General features: G+C 43.9%; 3 long non-coding RNA genes across 3 annotated transcripts; 1 reads left to right on the plus strand and 2 right to left on the minus strand.

Moving 5' to 3' along the window:
- Positions 1-592: 592 nt before the first annotated feature.
- Positions 593-3,554, minus strand: LOC138921150 (uncharacterized). Its single transcript, XR_011433470.1, has 2 exons — positions 1,149-3,554; positions 593-1,040 (listed from the first exon to the last, which is right to left on the minus strand). It is a non-coding gene; the product is annotated as an uncharacterized lncRNA (long non-coding RNA).
- A 5,480-nt stretch (positions 3,555-9,034) lies between these two features.
- On the minus strand, positions 9,035-21,895 carry LOC138921153 (uncharacterized). Its single transcript, XR_011433476.1, has 3 exons — positions 21,774-21,895; positions 20,958-21,000; positions 9,035-10,475 (listed from the first exon to the last, which is right to left on the minus strand). It is a non-coding gene; the product is annotated as an uncharacterized lncRNA (long non-coding RNA).
- LOC138921152 (uncharacterized) lies at positions 9,490-16,590 on the plus strand. The gene is made up of 3 exons (XR_011433474.1): positions 9,490-9,618; positions 9,754-9,867; positions 12,264-16,590. It is a non-coding gene; the product is annotated as an uncharacterized lncRNA (long non-coding RNA).
- Positions 21,896-26,453: the final 4,558 nt, after the last annotated feature.

The following is a 26,453-nucleotide window of genomic DNA, read 5'->3' on the forward strand; positions in this document are numbered from 1 at the left end:
CATGAAGGGAGAGGTCAGCAAACGTCCTTCTGCCACGGGTCAGGGTGGAGTAAGGAAGGCCATGTATAAGTCAGGGATACTTAAAATGGCTAAAACCCTCTCCGTGACAGTGTGCCCTGATTTTCACTCTGTTTTAAAATTTCTTTTATTGGGAAATTAATTGAAAACGTGAGGCTTAATTTAGCATCGTATCCTAAATTGGCCAGCATCATGTTGGCCCATGAGGTTTGTGCCACTAGAGCCTAGACGGTTATTATTCTCTAAAAGACTATGGAAATATGCTTAGAAAAGATATAAGAAAGTTCCAGATGGGTGACTGAAGTCTCCTCTTCCAGATTGTCCCGTAAGTCCAAAGTCACCCAGAAAAGAGAATACCCAGCCTGCTCCATGTCCTGGGTGCTGTAAAAATTCCCAGCAAGGGGTTAATCCTGCTGCATCCAGGAAAAACCTTTTCTGGGCTGAAACTGAGCTCTTTGACCCATCCAAACCCACGTGGGGAACGTGACCCACATGTAACGTCCGAGATCTTGTTCTCTACTCAAATCTATGACAGACAATTTTCCACTCATAAGAAAGAGACTCATATTCAAAATTCCCGAAAATTACTTTTACTTTTCCCTAAAGTGGGACATACAGTCTAAGAAACAGTATTATCACCTCATTAAATGTGTCAGTAAGTTTTAAAATTTGGGATAGAAAGTCAGTTAACACTTGGGGACATGCAATGTTTGCCTGGGAGGTGTCCCTATCGTGGCAAATATTTCCTACACTTCAGGCTGTTTTTATCTGTATCTTTGGAAAGGAGTTTGGATGAAATCGAGGAGACCAATGTTTCCCTCTGGCATCCTTCCAATTTGATGAATTATCCTTCATTGTGAGAGTGTTGGCGTTCTTTCCTTGTTCCACGCAGGGGCCAATATCCTAGAACAACTCACGTGGCCCCAGTGAGCAAAATTGTCCTTCGGGATAGAGCACAGCTGGGATTTCAGAAATCTTGTTATTTCAGGTTGTCAGGCTGGCCCAGGAAAAGGGCCAGACAGCTGTGGGGAAAGAGTATAAGGGAGAGATAGTCATCAGCAAGATTAACAAAAGGCTTTAAAGATTGTGTCATAACAACAGATGCTGAAAACGGTTACAAACACACATACTGTTATTCCTTCTGGCCCGAGCGATTTCCTAAGACGGTGAAATTAGCCACGAAGGAATTTCCTCCTTTACTCGGAATGGAGTTTTGGCTGAAGGTCCAATATGTCTTGAAAGGAAGAGAGAAGACAGAGGCTTTGATTTCAGCCCCTAAGAGTCTTCTGGAATTTTACAGCAGGTGCAGCAACTGGGGGCAAATATGTGATGGAGAACAAGAAGCAACCCTCTTCTCTTCAAAGCTGTGGTTGGTGAGGTCCCAGGGCTTGCTTAGGTAGGAAGGATCTAGCCAATTCCAGGACCAAAACTTCTCCCTCTATTGACACATTCTGGAAAAATGACTAAACCTTTCTGTACCTCAGTTTTCCCAAGTGCAAAATCAGAAAAATTATTTTAACCCATTTTATAGAACGGTTGCAAGGAAAACACAACCATGGGTAACACTCGAGAGGGACTTTGCTTGCAGCTAATTGGCACATAAATGCTTCAGACTGTCAGGCCCTGGGGAAGCCTGCAGGCCAATCCTCCTGATTGGAATCTATTGTCAGGGCATTAGTAAACACGACCTTAGTGAAACAAAAGCATAAGGAGACCAGCACATGCACTGTGCATTGTGCCAGAACTTTCCATCGTGTGCTGCTGAACTGAGAGACCGAATACTTCTGTCCTCTCCCTCGGCCCACTAAGGAAAGTATTTTTATTTCATTGCATACATATTTTCCTCCTTCCCTTGGTCATGAATCAGAACACTTTAGAGCCAGAAGGAGTTTTAGGGCTATTCTCGTTGTTTCCCGTTTTACACACAGCAGGTCCTGGAACTAAGCGGCCCGAGTTTTCTGACTCAGGGCATTGTTCAAAGGAACCACCAAGCTCAACCCAGCCACAGCTGGGGCAACAGCCCTGCTCACTGTTCCCACTACAGGGCGAGCTAGTGTGTCAGAGCGTTCTTCCTCGGACCTCGTTGACATGCGTCTTTTTGTAGAAGGCTCGCAGTGGGCCAAATGCTGAAGGGCTGGGCTCAGGACCGGACTCTGGGTCTGTGGAGGGAAGAGGTGGGAAGTCAACCGTTGTCTACAGAGTCCTGCCATGTGCTCGGCGATGTGGTGGGTTATCACATTGTGATCTTCACCATAATCTTGGGAAACAGGCGGCGTATTCCCATCCACGGCCATGGGAAATGAGGGTTAGAAGTGTAAGCAACTTCTCCGGGGGTGAGAGATCCAGGCTTCCAGCCCAGATTCCGAAGCTTGCCTTCTTGCCACTCCCCCTCGGGCGTTATCAGAGAAACTGTGTCCTGGGCAGATGACCAAGGCAAGGACTTGGCCTCAGGGAAAAGTCTGGGATGGATTCCTGAAAATGGAGGATAGGCTTGAAGGAACAAGGCAAGAAGCCAATTCACAGGCCTGGGGTTCAGGGAGGACAGAGCTAACTGGATGCCAAGACCGGAGCTGTGGGCCCTGGAGCCCTGCACAGCACTTGCCCTCTGTCCTGAGCAAACACAGCCCCTGTTACTTTTGACTGATGGTGCCTTGACTCTGGAATCTGGCAGCCCTCCTGACTTTTAACCGAACGTTTTATGCTGAGTCAGCTGCCTTGTGAACTCCTTTTAGCCACAACAGCTGGTCACTGAATGGGGACATGGAACCCCCGGATACCTGATGGAGAGCTCCGCGTCACGGTACACAAAGGTTACAAGCAGAACCGTCAGCCTGCTGGCTTTTGATCCTGCCTCTGTCACCTACAGCAGTGTCAGCTTGGGCAGGTCACTGAGGCTCGGGGTGCCTCAGTTTCCTCATCTGTAAAGTGGAGGAAATAACGGATGATAACTGTACCCGCCCCGTAGGGCTGTTTGAAGATGACATGAGTTAGTCCACATAAAACTGCTTCCAACAGCGCCTGACACATAGTAGGTGCTCAAAACTAGGTGGTTGTCTCTGATTCCTGCACACGCCCGTCACAGCACGGGGCAGCACTCCCCTAAAGGGACCTCATGGGGACCTTATCCAGGCTGGGGACACGCTGTCTTCTGAGCCAGGCCATTCCGTTTTTGGACTGCTCTGACTAAGAAAACGCTTCCTTGCTTTCAGCCAAATCCACCTCCGCGCCGCTCCCACTCATCCTTCCCAGCTCTGCCAGCAGGCAAATGTCAAAAAAATATTCTCGAAAGAGAGGACACAGAATGTAAATAATCATGATAGAATCGGGTTGAGGAATGACAGTCGTCCTCGCAGCTGCCATTGCCGCAGCGAGGCACAGCCCGGGGTGAAGTCAAAGACCTTCGAGTTAAATTCGAAAACCGGCAAAAGTTCTTAGTTTTTCTCTGCTGCCTTTAGGAATGCATCAAACAACTTCCTTCTCCATTCTCGTCAGACCATAGCATGCTGCCGGACGGCCACGAGACTGAGGGAAAAGTCGCTGCACGTGGGCAAAGGTGATGGTCACAAGGGCGGCAGAGCTGTGACCTCATTCCCTCGCTACGTGCGGGGCGCCCTGTAATCGCCGGGCGCCCAGGGAGTGTGCTGGGAGGCGGCGGCCCTGGCGGGCGGCCCTCCTGTTTACAGAGCCTCTCTGGCGTCAGGTATAAGATCATGACCCATGCAGCCCTTCCTGCCTCCACGGCGTGTACTGTGACATAAGACGACTGCACACATCTTTTTCTAGAAAGATTTGACAGCCTAGCTCGCCAACGACTCTTGTTAAAATGATTTGTAACAGAGATTTTGAGTGTTACAAGATGAAGAGTTCTGGAGATCTGTGGCACAGCAACGTGAATATATTTAACCCTACTGAATTGTACACTTAAAAACGATGAAGATGGGAAATCTCCTGTTAGGTGCTTTTCACCACAATTAAAAAAGATATATAAAAAAGAATGAAATGTATAGATGAAATAATATGACAAAGTTGCTTGAAAATGATACAAAAAGATGCAAACGTTCATCAAGCTGTAGAAGGATGATTTATGCGCTTTTCTCCAACATTAGACGTGATTAAAAAGTTTACGTACTGAAAATAATAGCAGAGGAGGAGGAGGTAAGGGGACTATAGTTGAACAAGATGATCCGTGAGTTTGCGCCCGCTGCCATTGGAGGGGTGCTAGTCTGTATTTGTGTGTGTTTGCAAATTTTCATAATAAAAATTAGATTGCATGAAACATTTACAATGTTAGAAAAAATGATTGGAACATTTCAAGAATAAATCACTTGGAACTCAGGACATGGGTGTGGACTCCTCTCAGTTGCTTCCGGCGGGCAGGGGGGAATTCGGTGCCCAGTACGTGATGCAAGAACTGCCACGTCGTGTTTCTAAATCGAAGGTAATGTGGCTCTGAAGGACGGCAGGGCAAGGTGGGCACAATGTCAGTCACTATCGGGGCACTTTTGTTCCTCTGAGTGTTCGTCCGAGAATCCAGAACAAAAAGAAGGGGCCCATCTTTGGTCCACGGCAGCCGGGGCCTCCTTTCCCCATCTCCTCTGGCTGAGCATCGCTGGAGTCTCGAAGGCCCTGGGGGTCCCATCTCTTGCGAGTTGTCCAAGGACTTGACCCCTACACCCCTCTCAAGGTCAAGTGCAGCCCCTGCCCCCGCCACTTCCCAACAGAGGAGCTGGGTACAGTGGGGCCCTCCCTGCACCCACAGGGCCCTCCTCGGCCCTGCACTTCCCGGGCCCAGAAGCTTTCTGCCAATTGCCCTCGGTCACCTTGGACGAGCCCTCCTCCCTCACCGTGGGACAATCCAGTTAATCTCCCTCCACGGGCCTAAAATAGAAAAGATTTTTAGCTCCCCCACTCCAGCGGAGGCCGTAAGAAGCTCACACCTCTCAAATCAACAAGGGGTTTTGGAAGGAAGGGGTCTGTCCTTCGCCCGTGCCTCCACCGGGGTGGGACCAAAACAGACACCCAAGGCGAGAGTCCGGGCTTCTCCTTAATCCTCACCAAGTCAAAGTGGCTAAAACCGTCAAACTCAGAAGCCCCCCTCATTACTCCATCTCTGGGTCCCCAGTGAACTCTCAAGATCACCCAAAGTGTGACTTCTGGGCAGGGTGGCTCCTAGGATCTGGTGAGATCCCGTGAAGTCAGGCCTGGGGTGGGGGTCGCCCCAGCGCCCCCTCCTGCTCCTCTGCCATCAGGTGAGAGGTTGGGGCTGGTGACTGGCAGGCAGGGGCCCGTCGGCCTGGGTTCTTAAAGCTCAGAAAGAAAAAATTGTGTTCGATAGACAGAGCTTACATGTCCTGACTTTAAAACTAATTGTTAACTAGTGCTAAAACTAAACGTTAACCAATGCTGAGGCCATCTCCTCGCTCCAGGTTGGTCCTTCACCCCTTGAAATCAAGCAACCGAAACAACTAGAGCACTGATGGCCTCCTGATGGACAGTCAGTACGGCCTTGTCCCCGGAGGCCCCCGCTGCCTGGCTCCAGGGACCACCCCCTCTGGAGCTGACCTCCCTCGGCCTCTGGAGCGCAGCAGCATCTGGTTCTTCTCCAGCTTCTCTGGCCACTCAGTCCAGTGCTCTCACTGGCTGCCTTTCTCCTCCCTCCTCCTGCACGTGGAGGTGTCCAAAGGTTCTGGCCTTGGACGCCACCCCCACCTCAGCCTTCCCTGCCCAGGTCATGACCGCTCCCAGCAGACCGAGGGCATGAACTCCCTCCCGCCTGTATCAGCAACGGGCCCTGACTCAGGGTGGGAGGCTGTCCTGGGCACCCGACCTTCTCTCCCTGGAGCCCTGGCCCCACCACCTCGCCGCCTGCCCCAGCACTTGGGACCCCTGCTCGGTCACCAAGCCCCCCCTGGGCCCCCTCTCTCAGCTCCCGAGTTACAGAAAGCTCCTGGAGGACACAGGGCCCCACCGTCCCACCAGGTCCATCCTTCTGTACACCTCTCATTTTCTTCCTATCAAATCCCCCAGCCCCTAATATAGCACTTGGGACCCCTGCTCGGTCACCAAGCCCCCCCTGGGCCCCCTCTCTCAGCTCCCGAGTTACAGAAAGCTCCTGGAGGACACAGGGCCCCACCGTCCCACCAGGTCCATCCTTCTGTACACCTCTCATTTTCTTCCTATCAAATCCCCCAGCCCCTAATATAGGAGTCCTTCTACTCGGTCCCTGAGACCTCTCTCCATCCTCTCAGAAAACCCCAAACAGGGCAGGGACGTTGAACCCACAGTGTGGACTCCCAGACTGGCGCTCGGGTTAATCTCAGGGAACTGTTGCTTCTCCACGGTCTCTACCTGCTTCCGCTTTCAGGGGAGGATGTTCCTCACTTCCCCTCCCTACAGGCTCTGAGTCCCTTCCCAGACCCTCTGCCGAATCGCAGCTCTCCCTTCTCTTGCCTGTGTGGCCTCATTTCTCCCAGCCTCAGACTTCTCATCTGCAGGGTGGGAATAACTCCACCAGCCCCAGACTGGGAGCCTGTTACCCAACGAGCACTCGTTTCAAGGAAGCCATGATGGTGCCGACGACCATGGTGTGCCTGCCCCTGGTAACGCACAGATCAATCCAGAACGTCTCCCCTTCCCTGAGGGCACACGTACTCGCAGCCCTGCCGCACATGTTCGTTCCGAGGCCTGCGCTCTGGAGTCTTTGTCCCCATGAAATCCAGTCACAGCGCTGCCCGGCTCTCGAGTTCCATTCATCCTCCCTTGTCGGTGCCCCGCTTCACCCAGCTGTGGAATCTGCAGAGGGAAGGGGCCCGATGGGTGGTCGGTCCAACTCTGAACGCCCTCTGGGTGCCCTTCAGTCTTTTTCCTGTGCCCTCCCACCACTGCCGACATCACCAGATGTTGCTTCCTCAGCCTAAACTCCCTCACCCTACAAATATTTTATGAGTACCTACTATGTGCCCGGTGCATTGCTAGACAAGGTGGTGCAGTCACGATGAAGATGAAGGTGGAGGAGGAGGAGGGCAGGAGGACGGCTCTCGTTTACTGAGTGCTCACGTGCCAGGCAACGGCCTGTGTGCTTCACGTATTCGGACTCGTTTAATTCTCGTATCAGATCTGTCTACTCCTCGGAAAACCCCAGTGACACGGGGGCGCTCCTCATCCTTGTTTCACAGATGTACAAACGGGCTAGGCTGCCTGAGGTCACGCAGCCAGCGGAGAGGCCACCTGATCCCGGGGTCCCAGGCTGCCAGCCCCTGTGGGGACCACACAGACCGTGTCCCTGGAGGTCTTCTCTGTTGGAGAAGGGGAAGATTAACAAGGATGTGGACCCAGAGACAACGCGATGAAGTCAGAGAACAGAGGGCTGTGGGGAGGCTCAGTCAGGGAGGCGGCCGTAGACCAAGCTGGGAGAGAAGTGGTCCCAGTTTCGTAAGGTGTGGATGGAACAGCAGTGGGTGGAGAGCGGCCAGGACTCAAGCTCTCTGCCGTCCTGGGTCGGGGCCTCACTCAGGAGGAAAGCCACAAGGGACAACGTTGGGACAGCTGATGAGGTTCGGATACGGAGTATGGATTGGATCGTGGCTCCTGTTCGTTTTAAGATTCCTGACTTTGATCATTGTGTTGTGGTCATGCACGAGAAGGTCTTAGTTGTTAGAAAATACACAGTGAAGTATATAGGGGCACAGTGCCTCTTGCTTACTCTCAAATGGTTCAGAAAAAATATTCGTGTGTGTGTGCGTGTGTGTGTGTATGGAGAGAGCTAGAAAGAGGGAGAGAGAGAATGATACAGCTAATGAGGCAAAGTGTCGACAAGTGCCTCTGGGTAAAGGGTATATGGAGCTCCTTGTACTGTTCTTGCAACTTTTCAGTAAAATCACAAGATCTTATAGAAACCAAACAATACTCATCAAACACTCTAGAGTGACTGACTGTGAGAGGGAGGGGAATGCAAGAGGGGCCAGGGGAAAGAATAAAAAATAGGGAGCACAAAAGAAAGAATGATGGGGGGACAGAGGAAGACAGAGAGAGGGAAGGAGAGAAGGAGGGAGAAAGAGGGAGAGAGAGAAAGGGAGAAAAAAGGGAGGCAGGGGAGGGGGGAAGGAGCAAGTCTGTCCCTCGTGCTCTCTGGTTCCTGAGCACGCTCACCCCTTCTCCTGACTTCAACTTTTCACTTCCAGGTCATGACTCCTAAATTCTTATCTCCAGCTTGGTCAAGCACGCCAATCCTGTATTTAGAATTGCTTGGCACAGGACACTCTTCGATACCCCACCGTTACTATGATTCAGGACCCAAATCTACCTTCCACCTCCTTCCCAGCTGACCCTATTTTCCCCAGGGCCCTCGCCGTTCCTCCAGGGGCCAGCGCCTCCCTAGCCTTCTTCCCCATGTCCCTGTTGTTGCCATGTCTTCCTTCCCTTGACCTGTCCCTCTCTTCTCCTTCTCTAGTTCAAGCTCTCAGAACTTTGCCCCAGGATGACTACAGTGGCCTCCCACCTGGGCTCATTTCCCCAGTCTGTGCGCCTTCAATTCAGCGACCATTTGTGGGCAGCCCAAACTTCCTGCAACACTGCCACTCTCCTTTAACTCAAGAACATACTGCACGCCAGCTCACCACTCTCTCGTGTCTGATTTTCTTCCCAAGTGTTTGTCTCAGCTTCCAGCTGTATCACATGTCCTTGGAAGCAGCACTAAACAGATCTCGTGGCTGGATGCATAGCCAGGGAGGGTGATAGACTCCTGATCAGTTAAGGGGGTTTTCCTTATTTCTGATTCAGTTATCCCTAAAGAAATCCTCATGCTCACCTTACATATTTGGAGCAAGAATAGCTGAGAATAAAAGGAAAGCCCAGGGCCTCAGGGCTGTTAGGGTCCCTCCTCGGGTGTGCCCGGAGGTCAGAGGGGATTCTTCTGATGACCACGAGGCTCTGCCCACACCCGCGCCAGAGGAGCTAAGGCCACGGTGGCGGCTTTGTGTTTTCATGTTTCCCACAAAAAGGAGTTAAAAGTATGACATTGCTTTTAGAACATACATTTATTTCTGCAAACATTCCAAAGCTCAACCCACATGAAACATACTCCCTAATCATTGGCCGCTTCCTAGTTTTCTCTTTTCCCAGCCCAAGACATATGGTTTTGATATCATAGCAAACAGCAATTGATTCTAATTCTAGTTAATTCAAAAACAACTCTAATAGCCTAGTCACTGTTCAAACAAGGAAAGGCTGGGTGCATTCGCCTCCTTATGTCACCATCTGAGTATGGTCATCAGAGCTAAACGTCTCACAGCCCCCCAGCCCCATATATGTAATTTCTTCTTTTTTGATATTTCATCATCTCAGCTCATAAAAGAGAGAACGATGTAATGCCTAATAAATGCCAAAGAACCTTTTCGAGAAGTGACACCAAACATGGGCAGAATGCCTAAGCTAAGTTTGCTCAGGCAAATATTCAGATATCTGTCGTCATCCACCTTGTCATCTGAGATGCTGGTTCATCAGCAGGTTTTGGAGAGGTTTTGATCTATCTGATTCCAAAGCACTGTGGTTTGAGCCCACCCATGATGCACATGCTAGAGTCTCTGTACCACTGGGGAACAGGTACCAAAACACATATATCCTCCCAGAGCCACAATAATATCATCAAGGACCGCTTACTGTGGGTGGAGGTTTTTTTCACTACAATGTAAACTTCCTGTTGTGATTTTAACCAATTTCTTCTTGTCCGGTTCTCAGGGGAGATGGTAAAGAGTTCATCACAGTTCTCTGAACATGCTTCAGCCCTTCTACATGAACATAGCATCGCTGATCCTTGTTCTACGGACCACCTGCTATGAACTGTTTGTCCAGGTGCGATGCATTTTTCTTGTTAATTCCCAAGTTCTTCTCTGTTCTCTTTTAAGACTAGGACATATACTGGCTATTCACGGATCCAGAGGAAAGAAAAGTGTCTTGGCCGTAGAAGGGTGTTCAAACTCTGACTTAGGCTCCTCAGACGCTACATACAAAACAGCTGGCTTAGTGAGCCTCCTGCTGTCTCCCTGCACAGACCTGACAATCTCAGAGGAGGAAGAAATCTCAGAAATTCTTGAGTCCATCCTTCTCCCATGTGAGCTTCCATGGAAGCCAAAATCAGCTACAGTTATGGTCTTTAAGACACAGGTGAGAGGTACGTCCAGAATTATCCACATATTTGACTCCCTCCTCCTGCTCCTGGTTTTCTGCTGAAACAACCCAACAAATGTGACTGGACAATTCTGGCCACTCTAAAACCCTCACTTAGCCCCAGAAAGCCCTGGGACGGAAGCTGTGTGAGAAAGGCCACTGCAGGGAGTCAGGCAGAGGCTGAGCAGGGGGCATCCGCCAGGCTGTGGGAAGCAGGGTGATTTCCCGGGTGGCTTCAGGTCGCTGGAGAGGTGGCTTCCATCCTCGCATCCCCTCCCTCTCCCATCGTCTCCCTGGACCGCAAAGAAAAATTAAGATGCAGCATTAAAATAAATTTAAAATACTCCCTCCTCCCACTTCTGACTGGGTCTAAATAGATGACCAGTGACCAACACTAGTGGCTTTCAAAGTTTGCTAGCGATTCCGTTCAATCGACAGCCTCAGCCATGCCTTTGTAAATAAATTCTGCTGAAATTACCCAGTTTGACTGAGCCACCAGTCTCCTGCAGAGAACTGGACTAACGCAGAGCTCATTTCTTCCCCAAACTGACCTACAAATGCAACACAAGTCAATTCAAAATCCCATTAGGGCTTTTCTTGCCTTGGTTTGTTCTTAAAAATTGACTAAATGATTATAAAATTTATTTGGGACAAACGTATGAAGAATAGCCAAAACTTTTTTTTTTTTTTGAAAAGTAGTGTTGAAGGGGAATTTGCCCTGAAAGTTCTAAACCCATTATTAGGCTATAGTAACTAAAATAACAAGTAATGGAGAATAGTAAGTTCAGAAACAGACCCAAGTGAATGTGGGAATTGAGTATATGACAAAAGATACCATGTTGAAATATCTTAAAAAGATTATTTAAGGGGCCAGCCCCGTGGCCAAGTGGTTAAGTTCATGTGCTCTGCTTCGGTGGCCCAGGGCTTCACCGGTTCAGATCCTGGGCGCAGACATGGCACTGCTCACAAGGCCATGCTGAGGTGGTGTCCCACATGGCACAACCAAAAAGACCTACAACTAGAATCTACAACTATGTTCTGGGGGGCTTTGGGGAGAAGAGGGGGGGGAGAAAGATTGGCAACAGATATTAGCTCAGGTGCCAATGTTAAAAAAAAAAGATTATTTAAAAAATTGGGACAACTGACTCCTGATTCAGAAAAAAGAGAAAGAAAAAAGCTAGATCCCTACCTCATATCTTTTACCAAACTAAATTCTAAGTGGATTAAAGAGTTAATGTTTTAAAAATATAGGAAAGTGTTTGATGAAAGCATAAGTAAATATTGTCACAATGCAGGAATGAGGAAGAACTTTCTACGCCACGGCAAGAAACCATAATTTTTAAAATCCTGAGATTTGAAGACATAAGTATTTATACTTCTGAATGCAAAAATACTATAATCAAAGTTGAAAGACTGAAGATGAACATGTTTCCTGCAAACGTAAAAAAATCACAGGTTAAATTATATAAAGATGTGTTACAAATCAATACAAAAAGTTGAATTCTCCAATGGAAAAATAGACAAAGACAGTGATTAGACAGTTTTTTAAAGGTGGTTGATATGCTACAAAAAAAGAAGTTTCATCACCTTAGTAATCAAAGATATTTGAATTAAAATGAGATTTTTTTAGACTATTGTATTTCAAAAATTTTAATAGAGGAACCACTGTGGATAAGCATATGAGGGGCTACATTGGTGGGCTCTTTCTGGAAAGATAGTTGCCAATATCTATCAAAGATCTTAGAAAGGTCAGCATTTTTATATACTGGAGAAATAAAGCCACAAATGCACAAAGACACACAAAGAAGTATAAGATTGGCCACTGTGGGGCCATATAGAATAGCGAAAACTGAAAGCGAGTGCTATGTCCAACGAGAGGGGTTAATTACACAATTGCCAGACTGTCTTTCAATGGAGTACCACGCAGGCACTTAAATTTGCTATATTTGTTGACTTGGAGTGATAGCTATATACAATGTGACACAAAAAAGTAGTAAACAAAACAATGCCTGTTAAATAACGTCATTTCTTTTTCTCTTCCTCCCCCTCCTCCTATTTATATACTACTTCCCACCCGCTAGGACGGCTATGACCAAAAATACTGAGGGTTGGTGGGGATGTGAAGAGATTGGAATCCACCTCCCTTGCTGCTGGGAACCTAAACTGGTGCAGTTGTTTTGGAAAACAGTCTGGCAATTCCTCGAAGATTAAATATGGTGTCGCCATGAGACCCAACGATTCCATTGCTAGGTGTGTACCCAGAGAAATGAAAGTGTATGTCCACACAAAAACATGTACGCCATTTCACAGAAGCATCACTCGTAACCGGCAAAAAGTGGAAACAACACCAACGTCCATCGACTGAAGCATGGACAGAGGAAATGTGGCCCATCCGTACAATGGAATGTCATTTACCATAAACAGGAGTGAAGTACTGATGGATGCTACAACCCGGATGAATTTTGAAACATTATATTAAGTGAAAGAAGCCAGACATAAAAGACCTCGTGTTCGCTAATTCAATTTATACGAAATGTCCAGAGCAGGCAAATTCATAGAAACAACAAGCAGATTAGCGGTGCCTAGGGTTGGGGTGGGAATGGTTTGGAGGTAAATATGGGGTGACTGCGAATGGGTATGAGGTTTCTTTTTGGGATGATAAAAATGTTCTAAAATTGATTGTGGTGATAGTTGCACAACTCTATGAATATACTAAAATCCATTGAATTTAAACGGGTGGATTAAATGACATGTGAATTACACCTTAAGGAAATTGTTTAAATAATCTATTTATGTGTAGAGAGGCACAGAAAAAACTTTGCAAAGTATTTTTTATTGCATTCATAATAGTTTATAACATTGTGAAATTTCAGTTGTACCTTATTATTTGTCAGTCACCATGTAAGTGCACCCCTTCACCCCTTGTGCCCATCCCCCAACTCCTTTCCCCTTGGTAACCACTAAACTGTTCTCTTTGTCCGTGTGTTTGTTTAACTCCCACATATGTGTGCAATCATATGGTGTTTGTCTTTCTCTGTCTGGCTTATGTCACTTAACATAATACCCTCAAGGTCCATGCATGTTATTGCAAATGGGACAATTTTGTCATTTTTTATGGCTGAGTAGTATTCCGTTGTGTATATATACCACATCTCCTTTATCCAATCATCAGTCGATGGGCACTCGGGTTGTTTCCATGTCTTGGCTATTGTGAATAATGCTGCATAAGCCTCTTTGAATTGTTGATTTCAAGTTCTTTGGATAAATACCAGTAGTGGGATAGCTGGGTCATATGGTATTTCTCTTCCTAATTTTTTGAGGAATCTCCATACTGTTTTCCATAGTGGCTGGAGCAGTTTGCATTCCCACCAGCAGTGTATGAGGGTTCCCTTTTCTCCATCCTCTCCAACATTTGTTATTTTTTGTCTTGGTGATTATAGCCATTCTAACGGGTGTAAGGTGGTATCTTAGTGTAGTTTGATTTGCATTTCCCTGATGATTAGTGATGCTGAACATCTTCTCAGGTGCCTATTGGCCATCTGTATATCTTCTTTAGAAAAATGTCTGTTTTGCACATTTTTTGATCAGGTTGTTTATTTTTTTGCTGTTCAGTTGTGTGAATTCTTTATAAATTATGGAGATTAACCCCTTGTCGGATATAGGATTTGCAAATATTTTCTCCTAGTTGGTGGGTTGTCTTTTCGTTTTGATCCTAGTTTCCTTTGCCTTCCAGAAGCTCTTTAGTCTGATGAAGTCCCACTTGTTTATTTTTTCTTTTGTTTCCCTTGCCCAAGTAGACATGGTATTTGAAAAGATCTAAGACCGAAGTCAGAGAGTGTACTGCCTGTATTTTCTTGTAGCAGTTTTATGGTTTCAGGTCCTACATTCAAGTCTTTGATCTATTTTGAGTTTGTTTTTGTGGATGACAAAAAATATTGGTCTACTTTCATTCTTTTGCATGTGGCTGCCCAGTTTTCCCAACACCATTTGTTGAAGAGACTTTCCTTTCTCCATTGTATGTTCTTGGCTCCTTTGTCGAAGATTAGCTGTCCGTAGATGTGTGGTTTTATTTCTGGGCTTTCAATTCTGTTCCATTGATCTGTGTGCCTGTTTTTGTACCAGTACCATGCTGTTTTGATTACTATAGCTTTGTGGTATATTTTGAAGTCAGGGTTTATGATGCCTCCAGCTTTGGTCTTGTTTCTCAGGACTCCTTGGGCTATTCAGGGTCTTTTGTTGGCTCATATGAACTTTAGGATTCTTTGTTCTATTTCTGTGAAGAATGTCATTGGGATTCTGATTGGGATTGCGTTGAATGTGTAGATTGCTTTAGGTAGCATGGACATTTTAACTATGTTTAGTCTTCCAATCCATGTTCATGGAATATGTGGAAAGTATTTTTAATCAGAATGTTAATAGTGGTTTTCTTTAACTGTGGGGTTATCTTAAATTTCCATTTGTGTACCTTCCAGTATCTTTTGAAGTATGTAAAGATTGTGCATTTATACAATCAGAGAAACAAGACAAATCTCTTAACTGTTCAGGACTGTTTTTAAAACCCTTAGGTCTAGGACTTTTACAAGTGGGGCCCCACTCCATCGCATCAGACAGATTAAAATGCCCTGGAGCCCCACGTTAACTGTACTTCTTTCCATGAAAATATTTGAAACAACTCATAATTTTGCCTTTGAAACTATTAGGCTACAAAAAACATTTATAATTGGCTTTGACTTTCTCAGCAGTCATCATGCAAACTTGGGAATTTGTGCAAGGAAGAAAATATGTAAACTACAGACAGTTTTCCAATGTGATAAGATTTTTATGAATTTGACATAATGTTACCTTTCATAGACATTTAAACATTGTTTATTTTTTTCAGGGTTTTGGTTTCTGTATTTAGTAGCCGATACAATTTTTGAGGCCCTCAATACTTTGGTGGGCCTGAGACAAGCTCAGAGGCCCTGAGCCCCAGGCCTGTGGGGTGCCAACATCCAGGGCAGGAGCCCTCCCCATTGGGGTGATGTCCACCTGTCTGTGCCCAGTGCCTAACACAGGGATGGGAAAATAATCTGAACTCACCAAGTATCTTTGGATTGATAGATTTATGGAGGCTTCAAATCTTTCAATCCTCCTTAAGAAGTGTGATTTTATTTAAAAGTCTTTCCTCTATTTCAGAGGAAAGTATTTCCTTTATTCTCCATAGACAAGGAGAACATATGTTTGCATTCTTCCATTAAAAACCCTACATGTTCTTGAAAAAGTAATCAAGATGCCTCTTATCAACTGTTTTATTGATGAAACAATCCCGGCTCACTTAACTAGTCCCTAAAAAAACCTAGTTTTGGGGCCAGCCCCATGGTGGAGTGGTTAAGTTCGCACGCTCTGCTTCAGCAGCCCAGGGTTTCGCTGGTTTGGACCCTGGGCGCAGACATGGCTCCACTCATCAGGCTATGCTGAGGCTGCATCCCACATGCCACAACTAGAAGGACCCACAACTAAAATATACAACTAGGTACTGGGGTGATTTGGGGAGAAAAAGCAAAAAAAAAAACCCTTAGTTTTATGATCAGTTATACACCCTGTCCAGTGTCTATGTGTCATTGCCAACTCTTACTGGGTATAACATTTCATAAATGTTTGACTGATACAAAACACAGGGGAGGATTTATTCTCCCAAATCATACTGTTGTTTTCATTTTATTTTAAAAGCCAACTGTTACTCAGCTTGTGGTCATCCCTGATCCCATGCTCTTTATCTTTCTACCTTGGATCTCGTTAAGTTTTTCCCCATCCCATATTTAAATGATTACTCTTTCTTCTATAACTACTGTCTTGGAATTACGTACTGAGTTTTATAATTTTTAAATAAATTAAATTCCATTTTGTTTTACAGAATTTTAGCTACTGGAGTTTCAATGAATGCACAGTTTGGCCAAATGTTGGATGTCCAACCATTAAACCCAATATTTGACTTAAGATATATGTTTCCCATAAAATAAACTTCCAGGATATAATAGAATATCTGAATATTTTTTCTCCTGAGGAACATTAGCCCTGAGCTAACATCTGTGCCAATCTCCCTCTATTTAACATGTGGGTCACCTTCACAGCATGGCTGACAAGTGGTGTAGGTCCATGCCCCAGATCCAAACCTGTGAACCTGGGCCTCCAAAGAGGAGCACACCGAACTTAACCACTAGGCCACAGGGCCGGCCCCTGACATTTTATTTTAAATATTCAAGCATTAGAACTTCTTACATTTGATAGTCATATTTTAAAGGTTTAATACAGTATGGAAAAATCTCTCATCACTGTCAACTATATCGCTCCTACAGGCACAGTTACAATATTAAATACGTGTTCATTTTCAATTGATGACAGAAGAATAAAATAGTTTAATGTTTCTCACTTTTTGCTAATACATTCTTCATTTATTCAAACTTTTTATATTCTGTGCTATGTCTGGATAGAAGGTAATTCATAATTAATATATTATACATGAGTTCAGAGACTTTCTCTTCGTGAGACTTTGATGTTCTGCTTGTAATTCATCCTACAAGCCATGAAGATTTCCCAAATGCAACTTTTCTCAACAGATTCGTCACCTAAACGGATTCAGCTATAAATTTATTATAGTCTTTAAATATTTTGTTTCATGTCATAAATGCAAGTCACTAAGCAATTCAACAATTAAGATATAATCGAATCTCTCTTACGCTGCCTTACACAATTATTTACATTTTTATAAACCTTTTTTGGCACTCTGCTCTTCTTAAAGTTGTCTAGCTAATACACTCTCACTATTCATACTAAGAATCGACCTATCTCCCTATTTGTTTACCTTTTTGAATGTTCTTAATAATTGTCTTTACACATAAAATTAACATTGCTCACAATCAATAAGTGCAGCATTTTTTTCTTGCAATAAAAATTATGCATGTTTTCTTCAGCTGACTGAAGGATTTGGGGGCAAAGAGCACATAGAAGATATTTTCTCCAAGCGGCATCTAAAATACTTACCTATATCGTGAGAGAAAATCTACCGATATTAACACAACATCCCAATTATAATCCTGACATGGAGCTGACTAGTGACAATCACACAGCAGGTCGGGGACGCTGGGAATGGTGTGGAGGTGGGCATTTGGCTCCCCTTCCAAAGCCAAAGCGAAAAACCAGATTTGGGCCAAATGCTAGGGCCAAAGCTAAATTTTGTGCAACTCTCTATCAGTCACAGGGCATGGACTGTGGGGCCAGATGACCCGGGTTTGAATCCTGGTTCTGCCACTTGCTGGCTGTGTGACCTTGGCTGAGTCACTCTCTGTGCCTCGGTCTCCCCATCCGTAAGGTAAGATGGGGGTGATAAGGTACCGCCTCACTGGGCTGTGGTGCAGGCTTGACGAGAGATTTGCCAAGCGCTTAAAAGCGTGCCCATCTGATGGTGAGGATAGTGTGTAAGTGTTCACTGTTGCAGTTTTTAGCATTGTTATTACTATTAATTCCATGCCAAGGAAACTTAACTAGTGATTTATTGCTTTTAATGGACTCTAGTTTAAGACAACGAAAAGGAGAGAAATCAGACAACAAGAAACAAGCTATTGGGGCACACAGATCTTCTGTATTGTTTAGAAAATTTCAAAAGAACATCAGTGATAAAGTTAAGCATAATTCCATATCATGCTTTATCCTATATAAGGGTCTTTTAATTATCTGAGTAAATGGTAAAAACTTTTAATTATAGAAATTGTCAAACATACACAGAGGTGGAGAGACTAGTTTAAGGAACCATATGCGCCCATCACAACCTTCCACAACGGGCGACATCCCCTTCTGGTTTAACCGAGCGCATTCAACCTGAACCCCTGAATCCCTAGGTGACAGTCAGGGCAGCCTGGAGCCAGCTATCCCACAAAATCACACTTTCTAAGGTGTGGCAGCTTTTAACTTATCTGAGCGATGGGAGGAGGCAGGAGGAATTTAGCTCTAGTATAAACATTTATGCTAAAGAATCATTTTTCACATTTTTTATTCAAATTATATTCCAACTCTTGACAATAAAAGAGGCACAAATCACTTCGGCTGCCTTTGGTCTTAGCAGCCCTCACCAGTGCCAAATACTCTTGCTGCCAACAGATCAAATAAAAGCTCAAGAACCTCTGATGTCGACAGACTAAATGCAGACTCATAATGGTGGCCTTGTCTTGTTGCACCAATGCATTCATTTACCAAGATACCCACATCCTCAGGTCCAGAGAACTAGACCCAGCAGTGCCCTTCAGGCTTTGTCATATTGTGGCCATCACAGAAAATGCAATGCTTTAGGCACACTGTGATAAACAGTTGGGGATGCTCATGGCCAAGTGCCCAGGATCAATAGGTCTGCCATGCGTTTCAAGCCTGGATGCCCTGCACATTGTTTGGGAAGCTCCGGACTGCAGCAAGTGCTTTAAATATACCGACTCATGTAATCCTTAATAAAGAAGGCACTACCATCCTCTATTCATGGTTGAGGAAACTGAGGCACAGAGAGGTGAAGCACCTTACCCAAGATCACACAGCCAGAAAGTGGCAGTCATCACTGGCATCAGCTTCTGTGCACCATCAGCCTCTCTAGGAAACCTTTTCTGATTATCCCATGTTTCCAACTTAGCGACACCGTGACATGTGTGAAAAACTCCAATTCATGGCCTCGGTTTCCATACACATTTTCACACTTCTATCTCATCTTTCCTTTTGAGATGCCATGCTAGATTCTAAACTGCTGGAGAGCATGCACAGAACAAAATGCTGGGCACAGAGTGATGCTCACGTACCTCTGGCCATATGGTTAGCCACAAAGGAACTAGTCAACTCTTTAACATCTATAGACACTCAAAATATTTGATGATGATAAAAATGAGGGAAAAGGAGAAAGGCAAGCTCTGTGGCAGATTACTAACACACTGTTTTGTCAGCATCTGATGGGTCAAAAGAGTCCAGAAAAGAGAATACTTCTACGTTCTTCATCTATAAAGATGCAGACGTTGAATATTTTAGCTTTCTCGTGCTTTTCTGCTCTTACACATTGGGAATTTCTTATTCTTTCTGGCGTCATTTCAGATCTGTGTTTTGATCTCTGTGAATTCCTGAGAATGCCATCATATCACCTAAATCACACTCCATCCGCCCTAAAACAAATTTGCAAAGAAAAAGCTTCAGCAAGCTCAGTAAGGACCTGAAACCGATGCCAGTGTAGACTGATATCACGCTAACACAGAATAGGCTGCTGATACAAATAGGCCATTGTTTTGCAAAGTTCTTGTTCCCCAGAATAGCACAATTCTTTCTTTGGGTTAAGATGAATCACTTAAGTCAGGAAACAAAGTGATTTTAATAAGTAATAATCACCATGACGCATCTTATGTACACATCTTATTTACACAACGTTCGCATCATCAAGGCCACGGCCTCAGAAAGAAGGAAGAGAAGGAAAAGCATGAATGCTCACTGAGCACCTACGATCTGCCAGGCAATTCCGCTCACATGGTAAAAAGCGTGGGGAGACAGGTGGGATTGTTCTTGATTTCCAGTAAAGAAACAGACTCAGAGAGATTAAGAAACACACCCCAAGTCACACAGCTTGAGAAAAGATTAGGAGCCACTTCTGAGCAGCACAAAAGCCCACATTTTCTCCTCAACACTCTGCTGTCTTTTTTCCCTGAGAAAAGCTTTGAGAAATTATGTGGATTCATTAATTTCCCAAAGATTTGGTTTCAACCCTACACCTAATCAGAAAATAACATTTTCTCAAGATGCAACACTTAATAGAAGCACTACTGAGGAAGAGCCAGAGACAATCAACACGCCCGGATTGTCAGGCCGCTTGCTTTGATCACTGGCAGAGAGATGTGACCTTGGTATTCACATTTTCCAATGCCCCTCATTAAGATGGGAGAAACTTAGATATCACAATATTCATAATCCTCCCAAATATAAACGGGTTAAACTCATGGGTTAAAAGGCAGACATTATTGTCCTAGGAGAAATTCTGTTTGGGAGACATGGAAAAGTTGAGCATAAAAAGATACACCAGAAAAATATTAACCAAAGAAGAACTGGCATAACTACATTGATAGCACAAAAAAATAAACTCTAAGACAGAAAACATCACTATACAATAATAAAATTTTCAATCTACCAGGAAGACATAAGAATTCTAAGTGTATATGAACACAGTAATTTTTTTTTACTAATTTTTGCTAATTTTTTTATTAGTAAGAAAATCTCACATCCTATAAATCAGAAATTGATAGATGTTCAGGGAGAAATGGACAAACCCACCAACATTTCTCTCTCAATTATTAGTAAGTTGAGCAGCAAGAAATAATCAATAAATATATTTGGATAATTTAATTAACAACTTTGATCTAATGGAATATGTAAAACCCTGAATACAAACAGAGAATGTCCATTTTTCTTAAGCACAGATGAAACAGTTATAAAAATTAATCAGATATGAGGTCATAAAGCGTATCTTGACAAATTTCAAAATATAAATATCACATTCATCACATTCTTTGAACACAATGTAATTGAGTGGAAGTCAACAACAAAAAGATAAGATGTTTTCATACATTGGAATTTTAAAAACAGATTTCTAAATAATTCATGACTCAAAAAAATTATAATGAAAACTTAGAAATACTTGGAACAAGAATATTTTTAAAAACACATAGAATTTGTGTTTTATAGTGAAAGCTGCACTCAGAGGGAAATGCATAGCTCTAAATACTTACATTTGCGAAGAATAAAGGCTGAAAATTAATGAACTAACTCCACCTAAACAAGTTAGGGGAAAAAAACACAACATAAATCCAAAGAAAGAAAAGAGAGAAGATAATAAAAAGAGTAGGCATCAATGACCAAAGGGGAAAATGCCGTACAATAGAAAGAATCAACAAAGCCAAATGCTGGTCCTTTGAAAAGACCAATAAAATAGACCAATCTCTGGTGATATTGAACAAGAGAAAATAAAAGACAAATATTTAACCATAAACCCAGAAGAAGCTATTTAACTACAAATATAGTGCAATTAAAAAGATAAGAGACTACAATAAACAGTTTATGCTGATATAATTGGCAATTAGATGAAACAGACAAATTTCTAGAAAAATATAATTTATTAATGCTGACTTAAGAAGAAATAGAAAGCTTAAATAGTCCTACAATTATTTTAAAAATTGAAACAATATTCAAAGTCCTACCGGAAAACACCAGGCTCAGCTAGTTTTACAGGTAAATTCCTCAAAATTTTCGCAGGACTGATTATTCCAATCTAAGAAAAATTCTTCTAGCACACAGAAAGGAGAACACTCTCCAACTCATTTATGAGCTCAGTATAATCTTAATTAAAAAAAATCAAGGTCAGTAAGAGAAAGGAAAATCATAAGTCAATCTTATTCATAAAAATAAGTGTAAAATTCTCTTAATAATTAGCAAAATGGATCCAGTTATGTTTTTAAAAGATAATATTATATTATTTCAAGAACGCAAGGTTGGATTGACATCAGAAAACCTACGAATGTCATCACATAGAGAAGAATTAATGTTACCCAAAGAGAGGTCTGGCCTTTGTTCCAGCTCCTGGAAGATATCCTCTAAACTCTTGAAATTTCCTGAGTAACAGGAGTGTCTTTGTTATTCCATGGGCCCCTTGGGCCAGACCTGAGAGATTACGTTAATAAGATGACTCAGAGTGGGGGCTGGCCAACTATGTGGTTAGAGTTGAAGCTCTGGGCCACTTGAAATCAACCCGACCTGGCAGGGGAGCTGTTGCTGGACACTGAAGTCTACCACGTGGGCAATAATTCAATCAATCACGCCTACATAATGAAGCCTCAATCAAAATTCTGGACACTGAAGCTTAGGTGAGCCTCTGGGGTTGGGAACACTCTGCATATTGCCGCACACTGATGCTGGGAGGGCAGTGCATCTCTGAAGACACTGAAGCTTTGAGCCTGAAACCGTCTCTTTTCCAGCTTCTGCCCTATGTATCTCTTCCCTTGCTGGTTCTGGTTTGTGTCTTTTTGCGATAATAAAACTGTAATAGTCAGTAGAGCACTTTCCTGAGTTCCGTGAGTCATTCTAGTGGCCCTGAGGGGGTCTAGACTCCTGAATTTATAGCCAGCTGGTCTGAGCCAGGGTGGCCCTGGGGACCCCTGAATTTGCGACTGGTGTCACAAGTCCTGGGCAGACTTGGCAGTCTGGAGGACTGTGCCCTTCACCTTGAGTTCGGCCAACTCCGCGCAGTCATTCACCACAATGACAGATTGAATGAGAAAGAACATTTGATAATCTCGATGGGTACAGAAAAAGCATTGATAAAATGTCCTACTCATTTCAATAAAAAAGAAAAACCTTTAGTAACTAGGATCAGAATAAAACTTACTCAACCTGATAAAGAGACTATAAACAAACGAATAGTGTACATATTAAATTGTTCAATGTATTCCCTTCAAGATCTGGAGTAAGACAAGGATGCCACTATCACTGCTTTCCCCCCAAATTTACTGGCATCCTAGAAAATGCAATAGCAAGAAAAATAATTTCAAGGCACAAGGATTAGAAAGGAAGAAACAGGACAGTTATTTGCAAATGATATGGTTTTTTATATAAAAAGCCCAAAAGAATAGAAAGGTACATCTTTTTTAAATAGTAAGATAGTTATGCAAGATGGGTGCCTGTAAGAGCTATATTTTAAAAAAAAATCAGTTGTATGTCATAACATAGATTATTCCTGAAGACAAAATGCTAAGTGGGGCGGAAAAAGTTCTGGAAGATTACATACAACACAATGCCATTTCTATAGAGCTCAAAAACCAGAAAAAATAAATAATAAGCAAGCATACATATATACGAGATAAAACCGTCTCTACATATGTAAAAAAAAGATGCCCAAGCAAAAAAATATCCACCATAGTATTATTTGTAAAAGCCTCAGACTGGAAACAACGTGCATATCCATCAACAAACAAATGAAAAAACAAATGTAGTTTATTCATACACTAAAACTTTACTCCACAATAAAAAGAAGTAACTCTAGTGGCCGGCCAGGTGGCGCAATGGTTAAGTTCACACATTCCGCTTCAGCCGCCCAGGGTTCGCTGGTTTGGATCCGGGTGCAGACATGGCACCGCTTGGCACGCCGTGCTGTGGTAGGCGTCCCACATATAAAGTAGAGGAAGGTGGGCACAGATGTTAGCTCAGGGCCAGTCTTCTTCAGCAAACAGAGGAGGACTGGCAGCATTTAGCTCAGGGCTAATCTTCCTCAGGGGAAAAAAAAAGAAGTAACTCCTGATGCTCTAAATAGTGTGGATGAATCTCAACATGATGGCAAACAACAGTAACAACAAAAACTAGGCACAAAAGAGTAAATGCTGTACGATTCCGTTCATACGGAAGTCTAAAGCAGGCAAAACCAATCCTTGGAGAGAGAAAAACGCATAGTGGTGGCTCTGGCAGGGCAGACAGGATCATTTGGGAGGAAATACGAGGGGCTTTCTGGGGTAATGGAAACAAATTTTCTGAATGGGATAGTAATTCCATGGGTGTAAACATTTTTCAAAACTCATCAAATATACGCTTAAAATCTGCACATTGTTTTGTATATGTTATACTTCAATTTAAAAAGAATATATGTGGAAAGAAATTATATAATCTGAAAAAAAGAAAAAGTAAAGACTTGCTTAAAATTTAAGATACCTTGAGGGGGAGGGTTAGGTAGGGTCTGGGGGGGGATCGCATATGCAGACACAAGCTATTGGTGACGCTCTAGTCTTGGTTCGGGTGCTGGGTGCAAGGATTCACTGTATTCTTACACCTTAATTAACATATATGTTACCTTCAATATTTTCTAAGTATCAAATAATATATTTTTAAGGATATTGAAAAGAAATCACTTTGGGATGGGAAAAATAAAAAAAGATTCATGGGAGAAGTAGTACTTGAAAGAGAGAGAAGAGTTGTATAGACAGAGAGGGTGGGCAATAGAAACTGTAGACAGAATGCCAATGTGGGCAAACGCAGAGGGAAGATGGAGAGTGAGGCCTTTACGAATGACTGAAACGCTTGCTGATAGCCCGTCTTACATGGTTCTCATTTCTAGGATGGAGATCTTATGTCACCAATGACATTAACATTGTTGAGGATACAGACCATGGAAAATACAATTTTTTAGCATCTCTCCAAGAGCCAAACATTTATACTATATAAATGTAGCAGCTGGTTAATAAATGAATGCTGCATCTGACTGGATTCTATGGCTGAACAGAACACTAAAAATTAGGTGCATTTTCTTTCTCTGATTATTATTGAATTAAATTTACAGGCGAAGTTGATGAGGTAAAGTTTTCAGTTATGTTTGTGTCTGTGTGTGTGTGTGTGTGTGTGTGTGTGTGTGATGAGGACATTCACATGGCATAGCTCAAAGAATACTGCCATTTTTGATAGCACATGGAATTACTGAATATTGTGATTTGCTACAAAGTATTTGACAACAGTATAAGTCCTAAAATCGAATGCAGTTGGGACCTGAAATTGGTTGGATAGCTGAAATTTTGAGTGAAAGCAAGCAATCATAGAAAGTGAAATATCCAACCCCTAAACGTTTTATGGTAATGGAACACGTGTGAGTGAGTGCATTTTCAGTTGACATTCTTGTGATGAAGGGCCTTTCTCTTGCTCACGGGTCTGCCAACTGGAGTTAGACTGGGTTTTGCATGCACCCCTAGTCCTGCAGCGTCTGCAGGGTCCACAACGGCCACCCATCTCCAATGGGCACTCAGCATGCGGGAAACGCCACGTGTCCCCGTGTTTGCTTCCCCACTCTTCAAGATACACCTCCCACCCTCTCCCTGATCATAAATGCCAGCACCTGTCTAAGTGGGAGCCCCAGGAGAGCAGCTTCAGCATCACCTGGGAGCGTGCTGGAAACAAATCCTCAGGCCCCGCCCCAGACCTGCTGACTCAGAAACTCTTGGGGTGAGGCCCAGCTACGTGTTTTAACACAATCTCCCCGTGATTCTGATGCAGGAGAACTCTGCCTCCCTTCAGCTGAGTATCTTTCCTCAGACTTCACTGAAAAAAACCAGAAGTGAACAAACCTCCCACTGCAGGAACCACCACCTACTCCTGTCCCCACGCTCTCAGCCTTCTTTCTGTTCTGACGTGTGCTGCATCTAGGAATTATCCTTGATTCCTTTTCCCTTCATTTCCAACTTCCAATCCCTGGTGGAGCCCTGTCATCATCCACTTGTGTCCACCTCTTTGACGGCACCCCAGTTGGAGCCATCGTCTCATGCCTGGATTCCACAGTAACCTCTTCCCTGGTCTGGCTGTTTCCACCACCAACACCCAGAGTCCCCTCTCCACCAGTGTCAGGATGCTCTCTTAAAGTGTAAACAGATTCCACCACTGATCTGCTCAAACCCCCTTACAATGGCTATCCCACATACCTGTGCGAAAGCCCTCTATGACCTGGCTCCTGTCAGCCTCCTCACGCTCCTCACTCTGTTTCATCGGTACTCTTGCTCCTGGCACTCAGCTACGTTGACCTTCTTTCCTGCAACATGCCAGGCTCATTGCCACCTCAGGGCCTTTGCACAAGCTGTCTCCTCTGCCTAGAAGGTTCTTCCTCGACCTTTTGTGCTGCTGGATTCTTCTTGTCTTTCAGATCACAGTTTAAACAACACAGAGATGTTCCCAACTGCCTGATCTAAAGTAACCATACCTGACACGACCTGGCTATTTGTCTGTCTGCTTTCCCCCGCTAGAACCTCAAAGGGCAGAGGCTGCCAGGGTCCTGTCCGTCATCCCAGCATCTACAGCAGAGCACATAGTGGGTGCTCACTACCTCTTAGTAAGTGATGAACAATGTGGAGAGGGAAGACGGGGAAAGCTGGGTTAGAAAGGCTCATGGATGTTGTGCTGTGTGACTCTTTGCCAGCTGCTCCAAAAAAAAGCCTTCAGTGTAACAGATGGGTATTTCTCTTGAAAGCCTTTGAAGTCAGATCTGTGCTTCTTTTAGCTGTGTCACTGTACCAAAATCACGGTTTATCCGAGTTACATTTTATTTAGAATTTCCGTAATCTCGAAAGCTACTGCTCTCCATAGATGTTAAAGTACAAATAAATGCTCCAAATTCTTATGATCTGTGCTTAGGATTAATTAGAACTCTTTCATTTACATGCTCAGAATGATTACATACATTTCTAAAAACCTGCATACCCTTCCTC

Source organism: Equus caballus, chromosome 2 (assembly GCF_041296265.1).
Source record: "Equus caballus isolate H_3958 breed thoroughbred chromosome 2, TB-T2T, whole genome shotgun sequence".
Taxonomy (NCBI): Eukaryota; Metazoa; Chordata; class Mammalia; order Perissodactyla; family Equidae; genus Equus; species Equus caballus.